This window comes from Lissotriton vulgaris, chromosome 9 (genome assembly GCF_964263255.1).
Source record: "Lissotriton vulgaris chromosome 9, aLisVul1.2, whole genome shotgun sequence".
Classification (NCBI taxonomy): Eukaryota; Metazoa; Chordata; class Amphibia; order Caudata; family Salamandridae; genus Lissotriton; species Lissotriton vulgaris.
The window spans coordinates 697206954-697220850 of NC_141697.1; positions in this window are offsets into that span (position 1 = coordinate 697206954).

Genomic DNA, 13897 nt, shown 5'->3' on the forward strand with positions numbered 1-13897 from the left:
CTGGCATGGGAACATGTATGAATGACACATGACCTGAGGACAATCAATCTTCAGGGTGTTAGAACCAATGCCAGCTCCAATTGTATGTGTCAGCATGTCCACATTGAACCCTTATGTGTGTAGCAGGCGATAACATCACCCTCTCAACCAAAGGCCTTGAACCATAACATTGTTACCTAAAGGTATCTAATGGCATGTCCACATGAATCCATCACTTCCTATACACAATAGGCCGTACAACAAGCAAAAGGTCAGATGTACCAAACCTACCACATGCAGGACTGGAGGACAACTACTAGGGATATGTGTCATCAAATTCTGAATGCATAAGTGACATGGAAGTGCCCATTCTACAATCATAACATTCCCAAGTTACAGTCTCACTTGTGTCCACTGCCCGATGATGCTGTTTACAGATGTACAAGAGTAGCCTAGCTATGTGTCACATGTAGTACAAAAGAGTAGTATGAAAATTAACCTTGCACATGAGTCTGGCTAGGTACATCCCCAGTAAAGGTAGTTTTATCTGAGCAGACATTTTCCACACTCCAAATGTCAATGCCATGAGGACACTGACAGTACCTGAGGCATTGAAATTAGCCAGTCCATGAGGGTCTCAGATTGGCCTCCACAAGGGCAGGGTACTCAGAGTACATTCCATGTATCTGCGGATACACACATGTGAAACAAACATCTCAACATATTACCCCCTGCTGCATGTCACCATCCACAGACTGACGGTACACTGATGCAGATGCCCATCCCAACATTCTGCATACATCCTTCTCATTTGCATGCCATTCAGCTCTGGCTGAAACAATTGGCACATCACAAACATCCAGCAATGTAATTGGTTATGTTGGACTCATCCATCCAATCCCAACATGCCACTTTTGTGACTAATCCCATCTCTGTTTGCCCATCACCTATTGACATTGTCATGTAGACATTGCCAAAATATATATTAGATGCATACAGATAGCAAATCATCTATACCCTCTGATCATGTATCCTACAGGGTTACTTGTTACAGTACAAGGAGTACATGCATCCAAAAATATGGCACCAATGGTGCACTCCAAAAATACCAAGGGGATTTTCTGCACAGTCCCTATACCCAGAGTGCACTGTATGCCATGCCACAAGTAAGTGGAACACCATCACATGTGATACAATAGTGAGACAACTACACTGTAGGCACAAGGATGACAAGTGGCCTGGGTAGGACTACTTACACATGACATAATGGGACTATGTAGGTAAGAAGAGATATAACACTGCCATGTGACTCTGAAACAGTGGAAAAAAATATTTTAGTGGACCCTGCTTAGTTACAACATGACATAGTGGTGAACACCATGCCCTAACTACCACACCTACACATGCAACAATGGTTTTATTGCGTGGGACATGATTTAGCTCCCGTCTTGCAAGTAAAAATACAACCTGGAGCAAACAGTAGTTGTTTACGCAGTATGTTACACTCAGGCCAATACTCACCCTCGGCTGCCCATGAAGGTCTGGATGGGCACCCCCAGTATGCCGGCCATCCGGTTGTTCAAGGTCCTGCTTGTGCCCCTTCGGTTCTCCGGGGCAGGCCTAGTTGGATCTCTGGGATATTGCAAGCCCAGTGCTGGAGATCATCCCACCTCTTAAGGCAGTGGGCACTACACCATTTGGAGACCTCCAGGGTCCACACCTTCTGGGCAATGGCTCTCCAAATGCCCTTCTTTTGATGGGTGTTGATCGGTATGGATGCAAGAGATGTATAGACAGTTTGTATCAGAAAATTTGAGGAAGTATGTATGGTAGGTACAATATAGATTGCCAAGAGGTATACACACACATTTATCTACAATACTGCACATGTGTGCATGTCACACACTAAATACAAGTATGCCTTGTAAGGGCCTATTCTGTTCATTTGATGATTATCCTAAAACCTGATTATTATATACACAGACTGAGACAGCCCACTGATATCATGGCGACCAAGGCAATCTCAGAGGGAATGTGATGTGCCATGACACATAGTACCCTGTTTGAAAATGCTGTAATGTAGGCTACCAGTGCATGATTGTTCAGACACCTTAACTGCATTGATGCACATGGTACATAGGGGACAGTTGTATACTTAACACAACAGTCAATAATGTGACCCACACCTCAAGCTCTCAACAATAGTGTCCCTTAATATTTACTGTACATGTGTCTGATGTGCAATAGGGATGCATAGTGGAAGCTATACAATCAATAAACTGGCAACAGACCTGTGTGAGTTAGGGACAGTCATTAGTGACAGACACACATTGGCACTGTGGGTCAATGTACAAAAGTATCAGGTGGGGCATGCACCTCAGTCACCATCCCTTATATTAGCCAAGTACCAACAATGCATGTAGTATGGGTAATCTAATAGTGTGTTTGGGAACATCAAAATAGCAGCTGGGAAACAAGTACATGACTATTGGAATCACTTCTCCTCTCACAGTCAGGCCTTGTTCCCTGTAGACTGAGGCTGACTATCCCAATGTCTATCCCAATTCCCCCACTCCTAACCTATAATTCATCCACTGCCATTCAATATGTGAACATCTGGTTGAGTGGTGCACAGAAGGTGTCTGGGAGTAGTATCAATCTCACAGTCAACAGTACAAAGTCTAACATGGGCTGAATTGGCTAACAAAATCCTCTTTGCTTATTACTGTATGCAAACATGGTGAGATGCCTAAACAGACCAATGGACATATACCATGATATACCAAGTTAATGTAGCTACCATGAACTAGAGTGATGCATTGACCTATGCATGTTACACACGTGGGAATCACCTGCTTCATTCATTCTAATGTTGTCCTCCACTCCACAAACTCCTGGGGCCCATAGGCATTAAATGTGTGCCCTATGTAAGAGACATGCAATGTATGCAATTCACATAATGCTTACACTCTAAGGCACATTGTTGCCAATGTGATCAGAAGGCAAGAAGTAAAATAGGGTGCAATGAGCACTTAATAAACCCACCAGTACCCCTGGTGAGCCATAGAGCCTGCTACAGAGCGGAAGGACCTCATCAACCCTTGTTTCCAGGTCCTCTGAATTTATGGGACCGGCCTCTCCCCCTTAGTGCGTGGCATAGGTACTCCCAGAGCTGAAGAAAAAGAAACAGGTGATGGGGAGGTGTAGTTATCGTAAGTGTCTGGATGCAAGTGATATGCTGGCAAAAATGCAAGGTATAATTAGGCCACATGGGCGGCCGTCAGTGTAGACGGCCACAGACATTGGATGACGGCGGCCGCATTTTTCAATGTTAGCTTATGGCTGAACATGCCTACAGCGCGGTGCAAATCGGTTGGCAGTCACAAAATGAACCTGCCCCATTGGTGTTATAAGGGAGCCAAACAGGTGGGCTCCCCTGTTGCCAGACACATGACCCCTGAACTGCAACGGTCACAATGACAATGTACAACCCATGGCCGTGAACAGCATGGACGTATCTGCCGACCACGCGGTTCAAATCAGCCTGCGATCGCAGAATGAGCCTCTCCCATTTGTGTTCTATGGGATCCACATAGGTGGTCTCCACTGTCGTCAGACACATCTCTTGAACCCCAATGATCACAATGACAATATACAGCCTGGCTGTGAACGGCGTTGACATACCATGGGTCTGGGTACCCGGGCGGTGACAGGGGTAATGTGTGCACTGCAGACTCCCCATATAGATGGTGCCCTCTGAAAAGATGATCATGTATGACGTTTATGGTGTGGTAACAAACTCATGTGTAGTCCAGATTGGGGCAGATAGGTGGATTTTGTGATGATGTCAGTGCATCCTATCCCTCAGGATGTCTCGTATATATTTACAATGTGTATGTCAGGCCTTATGCTGTGTGCTGGGTGTGATGGGCTCTCACACAACAGTGCTCTATGTTACCAAGTTATCATCCGCTCATTTGTCAGGCATCTCTCCCACTTACCTTTTACTAGGACTTGGTATTTGTTTATCTTCTGTCATACATACATGATATGTAATGCTGTACACTGCTCGCGAATGCCCTATTGTCTAATTACATTACTTTTGGCTGTATCCTGGTATGAGTAAGTGTGAACTGTGTGACCACCATCACAAAGGGTACCTGTCCACACATGTAAACAGTAGTAGAGGGATTAGATTGATGGCTCTAATATTCCGGCCTTTTCCAAACCTAATGACTATGGAAGAAAGAGGCGTCACCATGAAGTTATGTCTCAATAGGATCATTGTGACCGGTTGGAGCCTCACTTACATCCCTGTCGGACTTACACCACAGCTCAGACACCAACAGGGAAAGTAATGGCAACACTGCACGTCCTTGCCACTGGTTCATTTCAGTACAGGGTGGCTATATCAGGAAGAATGTTGCAAAAGTTTAATATGGTGCTACGTGATGGACTGTCAGCACTGATGAGACACATACATCAAGAATTGCCCACTGTAAAGGGAGACTTTTATGCCATAGGTCACATCCCACATGTTATTGGAGCAATTGATGGCACACATATTGCCCTAGTACCTCCTCAAGCCTGTGAACAGGTGAATAGGAACAGGAAGAATATCCATTCCATCAATGTGCAAGTGGCATGTATTGCAAATTTATACATCTCTCACATCTGTGCAAAATTCAAAGGATCTTTCCAGGACACCTATGTAATGCGGAATATCAGCATACCCCAGTTAATGTCAAGTCTACAACCGGAGAGGGCCTGGCTTGTTGGTAAGTGAGATGTGTTGTAACTTTGTATGTGTAATGTCTGGTGGCATCTTCTGCAGCTGTCTGAATCATAAATGCACATCTGTGTGTCTCCCATCTAGGTGATTCAACATATCCCAACTGTCCTTGGTTGTTGGCCCCGCTGAGGAATTCAACAATGTCAGGGGAAGTCCGCTTCAATGAGGCCCATGGTAGAACACAGCGGCAAGTGGACTGGGCTTTTGGGCTTCTGAATGCCAGATTCCGATTAATGGACAAGTCTGGAAGAGCCCTCTTCTACGCACCGGGAAGGTGTGTCAGATCACTGTTGCCGGCTGTATACTCTACAACCTTGCATTGTGCAGGAACATCCCTATGATTAAAGAGGATAGAGACCAGCAAGATCCCCTGAGTGAGGACGATGAAATGAGCAGTGATGATGATAGTGGCGAAGAGGGAGGAGATGACATGCGTCAACAGCCTAGCAACAGCTTCTTCCCTTGAGTGTAAGAATGCTGAAAGATATCATGACGGTAACTGTTACAGTGACTGTGTTTGTGCAGCTGTGAGAAGGTTGTTGATGGTTGACAGTTTTGTGTGCAGAGATGTGAGTGACTGTGCAGATTTGGTAGTGTACTAGCTCTTGACATAATCACACATTGTTGATGTTGCTTTGTGTTTGGCCATTTTAGGTATCTTCAGCCGGCCATCTTCATCTGGACATTTCATAGTAGTGACATCACCAGGTGTAAGATGCTGTTCTGCAGTGCAAATTGGACATGGTATGTTCCAGGGAATGTCAGGCACAGACTTTAGTTGTAAAACTCCAGTACCAAGTTAGCTTCCACAGCAATGGGATGGAAGTATGTGATACACCATTGGATTCCTTCAATGTTGTGTGGTGGTCTTAGGCAATATGTGTGCCATCATATTAAACCACACAATGTGGTAGTTTGGCCCAAACCAGCTTTACCAATGCGTATGAGCGTGATGTAGGTGTTCATGTGTCTCATCATTGTATGCCAAAGACCTTGTGGGACTCTCCTGACAAATGTTTGTGACATTCCACCAGATGCTGCAACACCTGCTTGGACTGCACCTGTGCTCAGTTAATTTAGTGATGACCTGTTGTGGTTACTATTGACATGTGATGTGGGATTCCTATTGTGGGCTAGTCAATATGGCTCAAGCTGATCCCCTGACACATTTTGAACATTGCTACTGATTTTAGGATTGTCAAATGTTTCGTATACAAGCATGTTCTTGTTGTCTGGACCCGACATTTGTGGTCACTAACAATGATGATTTCACTGATGTCTCTTTTCACTTTGTGGACAACATTATGACCACCTAATGTTAGACCACTGTAACAAAGATGCCAAGAGACTGCACACTTCTATGGCTATGTGGGATGACATGTTTGGTATACCCATGTTCACATTTCCCCAAAAATATGTGAATAAACAATTTGGCTATATTTACATTTGGTGGAACACAAGGTGTTGAATTCATTTGTAGCTAGAAGTGAATGATATGAGTCACTCAATGTGCGAAAAGTGTGTTCATTGCAGTGAATTGTGTGACTAATTTACAGAACATTTACATTGCAATGGTAAAAACACAGCGGTGTAGTTGTCAGTGTTGATGGATGAAAGCGTTAAAGTTGTAGCCACATTTTCTGGGGTCCAAAATTCAACAAAGTTCTGACATCTTAAAATAATATGTGTACAGAGATTGTCAACAAAGTTAATGTGTCCTACTCAAAGGATAACATCAGGAGAGTTTTGTATTCTTGGTTTGGGTCGGTGCATTACCACGTGAATCTCCTGCATTTATCTTTGGAGTCTTCCTGCTTACATTTGCAGAGGTAGGCGCTGCTGCAGGCTCTGAGGTATCTAAAGAGTCCTCCTCTGCCTGGGCCTCCATTCCTGTAGCAGCCGCTGATGTAGATGGCCCTGATGTAGGTTGGCCAAAGGAATGGGTAGACGGCAGGGGAATTCCCTGCAGAGTGTGGTGTTGATGTTCCTCAGCACCCCATTGAGTTGGGCAATATTCTCATTGTGCGTGTCCAGCCTTTGGTCTATGGACCACTGCAGCTGTTTAATTTCCTGGAGTTCCTTTATTACCTAGTCCATATGTCCACGTTTTTCATCATATGCCCTGATAAATATGGCAATGCTGGCCTGGGCGTGAGTGGGTCCAGTTGACTCAGTTCGCTGGCCCACAGAGACCCTGCCACCACCCCTGTCCCCATGGACCTGTGGCCTTGGCCCAGGGTGCACCTTCCCACTAGCCCCTCCATCCTCAGTGAGAGTGGTGTTAATGCTCACCTCTGGAGATGGGACTGTGGTGTAGGTGCTTTTTCTGCTGGTACTAGGTCCACATATTATTGGGGCAGTGGTCAGCTGAGTTGTTGACACTGTGGAGGGAAGTGTGGTCGTGGGCACAGTGAGACTCACTGGTTCTGTCTAGCCAGGCTGTCTAGAAGTGCCAGGTATGTCCTCTACGTCTGTGTGTGCAGGAGATTCCGCATCACTGTTGGCTTAATCCTGGGGCGGAGCGGGACTCTGGTTGGTGTCATGTGTCTCGCCAGATGTAGTGCAGGATCCACCTGTTGAGACAGAGTAGAGTGTCATTGTATTAGGTATGGCATGTATATTTCACATGCTTTGGTAAACAGTAACTAGAGGCATGGCAGGGATAGAAGGAGTGGAGGTACACAATGTAGACTATAGCCATTGTGTTTGACAGTTTAGCAACATTTTGTGCAACATCCATTAGAAGAAGGGTTATTGGCATGCGCATTAGGTGAGCTCAAGCACTTCACGTTGACAATAGGGATAGTTATGCCATCTACCAATGACTTGATACAAGAACAGTCTAGATGTTACAAGGTTATTGGCAACAATACAGTCCTAGGTGTGTCCAATACATGTCTATTAACAAACGTACTCATATGTGCTGTGCAATGGCTCACCAGCCAAGTAATGTATATATTGTCACCTTCACGCATAACTGACATTTCATTTACACACTTAATTGTGTGTCTGTGGTGATGTCTTTTTTTCATTTATGGAGACCTGGTGGATTTCTGTCAGAGTAGGTGGACATGTGCCTGAGCCTAGTTTTGTGTGCAATGTGTGTATTCCATAAGACATGGGGATCAGTGTTTACATGGCTGCCAGGTGGTTGTGGGGAAAGGAGAGTGGTACATCTGGTCAAATGCTCATTCAACAGTGCCTGCTGGTATTTGCAGCCCTGTCAATCTCTCCCAGCCCTCACTTGAGCAGTGGCTACCTAACTGCGAGGTGAAGCTGAGTAGTGACATGGCTGCCAAATGGCTAAGGAGAGGGTTAAATCTTGTTAGGTGCTCTTACAACAGGCCCTGAACGGTAGTTGCAGTCCTGTCAGCCTCTCCCAGCCCCTAGAGGCTACCTACCTCTGAGGTGAAACTGAGTGTTGACATGGCTGCCAAGTGGCTATAGGGAAAGGAGAGTGGTACATCTGGTCAAATGCTTATTCAACAGGGATTGATGGCAGTTTCAGTCCTGTCAGCCTCTCCAGGCCACACTTGAGCAGTGGGTCTACCTACCTGTAAGGTGAAGCTGAAAAGTGGCATGGCTGCCAAGTGGCTATGGGGACAGGAGATGGGTACATCTTGTTAGGTGCACTGACAACAGGGACTGATGGTAGTTGCAGTCTTGTCAGCCTCTCGCAGCCCACACTTGATCAATGGCTACCTACATGTGAGCAGAAGCCGAGCAGTAACAATGCTCTCAAGTCGCTATCAGGAAAGGAGAGGGGTACATCTGGTTAACTGCTCAGACATCAGGACCTGATGGTTGTTGTAGTTGTGTCAGTTACAATTTGGCAGCACTAGCAAAACTGCATAATGGTTGCTGAGATGCTATTGTGTGGGAACATACATTCGTGCATTGGCACAATATATAGGTCCTGCGATGATGATTTGACTGGGAAACACTTGTTAGATAACTTATCCATGGGTGGGATGTGATGGAGGCTGGTACATTATAAATCATGTGCAAGATAACTGCTTGTTACTGCCAATGACAGATCTCTGAAACTTTAGTTACTGCATATGTGAGAATTTAGCTGTGATTGACGATAGCTAGAGGTGAAATGTGTGCAAACAGTACTTTGATATATTGTGCCAGTGAGTTAGGTATTACTTACAAGCCTCCAGTCCCCCAGGTACTCCAGTCAAGCCCTCAGAGTGCAGGATGGCTAGCTCCTTCTCCTACCAGGATAAGAGGTCCCATGGTGGCCTGCGAAGCCCACCGACATTCTTCTGTCCCTCTGGTAGTGCCTGTTGACAAGGCGCCTAACCCTGATCTTAATGTCATGCCATCTGTACCTGATGTCCTCCTTCGTACGCAGGATGGTTTTCACACTATTGACCTTGTTATTGACCCTGTCCCACATTGTGTTCTTCCTTTGCACAGAGGTTGGTTGGACTTGGCCTCCAAACAAATGTGGCTTGACTCTAATGATTTTATCCATCAACACTGACAGCTCGGTGTCAGAGAACTGTGGTGTTTTTGCCGGTTACATGTTAGGTAAAAATGTGAAACTTCAGTGTGCTAGTGAACGTGATTGAAATGAGTAATAAGTAGGAGTTACAAAGAACAGTGTGCAAATGTGGGTGGGGTGTGATAGGGTTGTGTAGTGATGAGTGCCTTCTATTTTTTTTCTGCAACTTAGTGGTGTGTGGGGCGGCACTGCACTGCAGTGGCAAAGGATCATGGTCTAAGATGAGGTGTGTTTTATAGATTAAAATGCAGGTCTGTCCACCTATGCAATGACCATCTACTGTGTCCTTTTCTTTCTACTTCCAATGGACCCAGCTTTGGTGTTTGGCGGCAACAGTAGCAAGGTGGTCATCCGTCACAGTGTGACCACAGCATTTAGACCGCAAGTACAGCTGTTTCATTGTAATAGCTCGGCAGCTGCACCGCAGTGCTGCTGACATTGGAATCCCTATTGGCAAGTTTTCCAACCACCACGGCCCATGTGGAGATCTTTTCAACCACAGCGGTTGGAGATTTGCTCTGCATGCATTGTAATAGGGCAACAATGAGTTCACGGCCTCAGCGGTCAGAATTGGACCATGGACATGGCGGTCAGATGGCTGGTCCGACGGGCATTTTAATAAGGCCCACGGTGTATTAGATTTGCAAAAATTATACATACTTAGGAAATGTTAACTTTACTTGAAATTAGTACATTATCAGATATAGTGTGTTATTTTGAGTTTGGCAGATGGGTACTCTGTCACAAGAGTGCGAGATATCCTATCCATCTTATTACAAGAGCTATATAATATCATACACATGAAATGAAGCAGAAAGGAAATCCATGATATTTGTGATGGAGTCTGCCAAAATTAATACCGGGCCATTTCTGATGTCCCATTTTGTACTCTTTCTTGAAATTATTAACCTACGATGTATATAAATTTTGAACTTTATTAATTTGTATTTGATTGTATGCAGCTTGATAAAGAGCAAACTTGACCTGATGGCATTGAAGTGCTTCACATGAGCACCAGTTACATTACACTTTTATTTTTGTAGGCACAGGGAGATTATGTAATTTTCCCACACTTACAAGATGTTGAGCTGATGCCAAGACTCAAACCTGATTCCACATTTCCAAACTCGGCAGCTCTGGGTATTACATCACATTCGCTCCCCAAACTTATGTGTGTGCAATCTGTATATATCTCTGTAGTTTGCAATTGATGTTACTGATGCATATGTCTGCTTTCTGCTTCCCCCGGAGCTAGTGAGGAAGATGCAGGCCACACTTTAGAACACCAGCAGAAAGGTCACTTGGAGTTGGACGTTTGAGACACTCACACTGAGGGACCCAGTGGCAATAAGAGTGAGAGGGCTTGCCAGGAGTTCACTTTATCATCTGATCCAGACATGTCCAACTCTGGCCAGCTACTCATGGGAGCTGCCAAAACATCACAGACCACTACATCTGCTCCTGTGCTTGCCATCACCACTAAGTACCATCACCACCCTCACTATGGTCTCCCCTGTACCACATCAGCAACCAATCCATGAACTTACTTTTATCTCCTTTGTCAAGAGCACCTCTCCTCCCACTTCCATCCCACCAGCGCTGGTGTCAGAGAAGGCAGTGGGGGTTCAGAAAAACCTCTGTGTAGCGGATGGAATGTGTGCTATCCAGAGTAGCAGTCAGCAATTGTTGCAAATGATTTTCATCATGGAATACGTGAGCTCTGCCCCATCTTCTATACAGAGAGGTTCTATCTCTGCTTGTGTCTCCTCTGATACCTGTGCTTATAGTATACCTTCCCCTATTTTTTATTCTGCCCACATTTCCAACCCATGACCCTACTTCATGAGCTGATCCCCTTAAAATGACCTTCTTCCAAAGCCCACCCCAATTTCTGCTGTTGACGCAGTTCCTTCACCTTCCTGCACTATTCCACCGGTCCCTAATTCACACCATACCCCAAAACACTCCTATTCTTTTAAACCTCACCATTTCTATAAACATTTATCCCTAAAAATCCATGGACCTGTCTGTCATAAATTAATCAAATCCCAACACCAACCCCAAAAGTATGCTGACTGACTCCTCCCTGCTCCAGGAGAATGAAGAGCCATATAAGGCGGATATTATTGCAAAAGTGTGGAGGCAAGTTGAATACCTGCAAAAAAAATAGAAGACTGAAATGGAATACTATTTTCTCTTACTCACCCAACTACCTTGAGTTGTATTTTTTTTTTTAGACTTGCTCTCACGGAGGATGAACATTTGTGTCGTCCCTTTTTATTTTCAGTATGTAAAAGGTTACAGTTCTAACTTTTGTGTTAGTTACTTTTAGATATAGCTTGATTTTCAACAATGTTTAACAAATAAGAGTGCATATTGTAATCTGTTTCTTATGTTAATAGTCAGGTCTAGTGATTTTCTATGTGGTGCATTATGTGAGATGTAGTTCACTATTTTTTCCATATGTGTTAAAGCAACTGAGGGGAATGTGAGGAACTAGTGTAGGTGGCATGTAGAGTGGGAGGATGTGAGACTACATTTAGCTTTACTATTGTTATGTTAAAATGTAGGAATTTCATTGATATAAAGGTCCACATAGAGTCCATACCATACAGTCTGTAGGCCTACACCTCTGATGAGTATATGAGTACAATATTGTGGGTGGGTGTCCTGTCTTTCATATTACATGGAAGAATATAAGATGTAGCATAGCATTGATTGGTTAGAGGAAATATTTATTTTGGTACATTGTTGCATTAGATGGTTGTGGAATGTGTGGTAAGCTGGGTAAAGTGGGACTAAGGGCAGCAACAGTATACATAAATTTAAAAAACAGCTTTGTTATAGTGTTAGAATTATAAGTTTGTCTGACCATGTGGACAATAATAAATGTGCATTCACCTATTGATCTGAGGTGTGGGGGGTAGTAACATTGTATTAGATGAGTATTTAATATGTGAGTGTGGGGTGAGGCTTGTGGCCAGTCAGGGAGAATGGGTAAACAGATGTTAGATAGGGTTTGGTGTATATAACTTTATTATCAGTCACACTGTAAATTTTGTTTTGTACTGTGGACATGTTGATAGAGTACTTGTGTGGTTGTTAAGAAGAGGGCTTGTCTACATATGCTCTTTTCTCCCCATCATAGGTGTGGAGATTGAAACTCCAACATTCTATTGATGGAAATTATACTCTAAACACATCACACAGAGAAGTGACTTTCTGTCACTCCATCCATTGTGTTTATGGTATACCTCTGTAGACAGAGTAAGGAAAATACAGCTGAGCCACCAGATGGATGACACACTTTCGTCTGTCAAACCGTTGTACTATGAATAGGACAGACAGATCTTCGTGGCAGTGTGCGGGTTCAGAGATGCTTTTGATGGCCCATCTCCACCTGCCAAACTCAAAATCCAGCCTTAAAGAGCAAAGATCATTCTTCTGAACACCACTCAGGTGGAACATCTAGAAAATCTCCTCTCTTAATGAATTTTCTTTGTATTTAAATGAAAGGGTGCACTCCTTGGAGGATTTCTAAAACGGCGTCCCCACCTAGCTGGCCATAAGATCGACCTTTTACTATTTACTGATGGCACCGTTTTGATTCTAAGACCCCGAGTGGCCTGCAGTGTCTAGTGGATACGTTTGCAGACTTCTGTAGTGAGCGAGGGCTGGTTATCAATAACTCTAAGACAACATTCATGGCCATTAGTCCACACAAGTCTTTCAGGGGCTCGATAACTCTGAAAGATAGACCACTAAAAAGGGTGTGCAAGTTTATTTATTTGAGCATCCTAACAAATAAATCAATGACACAAAAGATGCAGTCTGGATCTAATAAAGCATTCTGCTGCCATTTTAAGACTGCCAGATTGATATCTCTTGCATTGAAGACGTACACAGCCAAGGCTGAGGATAGTGTGTTGTATGGGGCTGAATAAATGGGTAATTCTAATTTGACCCAGCTGGGGGTGGCTGAGCACACATTTATAAGAGCCTAAACTAATCTACCAAACTATACCCCATTGATCCTTCTTAGACATGATCTGGAATTAGACCCTCTGATTTTCAAAGACAACTCCTATTTTGACAAAGGCTTAAATATTCACCTGCCTTAGAGGATTACTATAGTTGTTTTCAGGATGTTTTTCCTTATGGCACCTTTCACAAAATTAAAGGGTTATTTAAGATTTAAAACCTTCTATCCAAACTTGGCATGGTGAATTTTTATCTGCCTGCCCTGCTACGAATCAATTATCTGAGCGTCTCTCAATAAAGCTTTCTGGGAGTGCATGCACGTGGATGAAATTAGGAATGTTCCATAGAGGTCTCTTGCTGACAAATATTTTGATTTCAAGATCGAGATGGGATGTGAGCTCTTTTTAGATGATATTACCCCGTCAGCTGCCAGGAGTACATGCCTCAAATTTCGATATGGCACTTTACCTTTACTTTTGCTATTCGCGAAATGGAACCCGGACTGCCTCTTGAGTACTAAATGCCCAACCTGTCAGCATGCTGAGGAATCCCAGGCACATTCTATTTTCTTCTGTCCCTCTTACAAACGCCCTAGAAAATCCTGGATCACTCCCATTAGTAAACAACTAGGC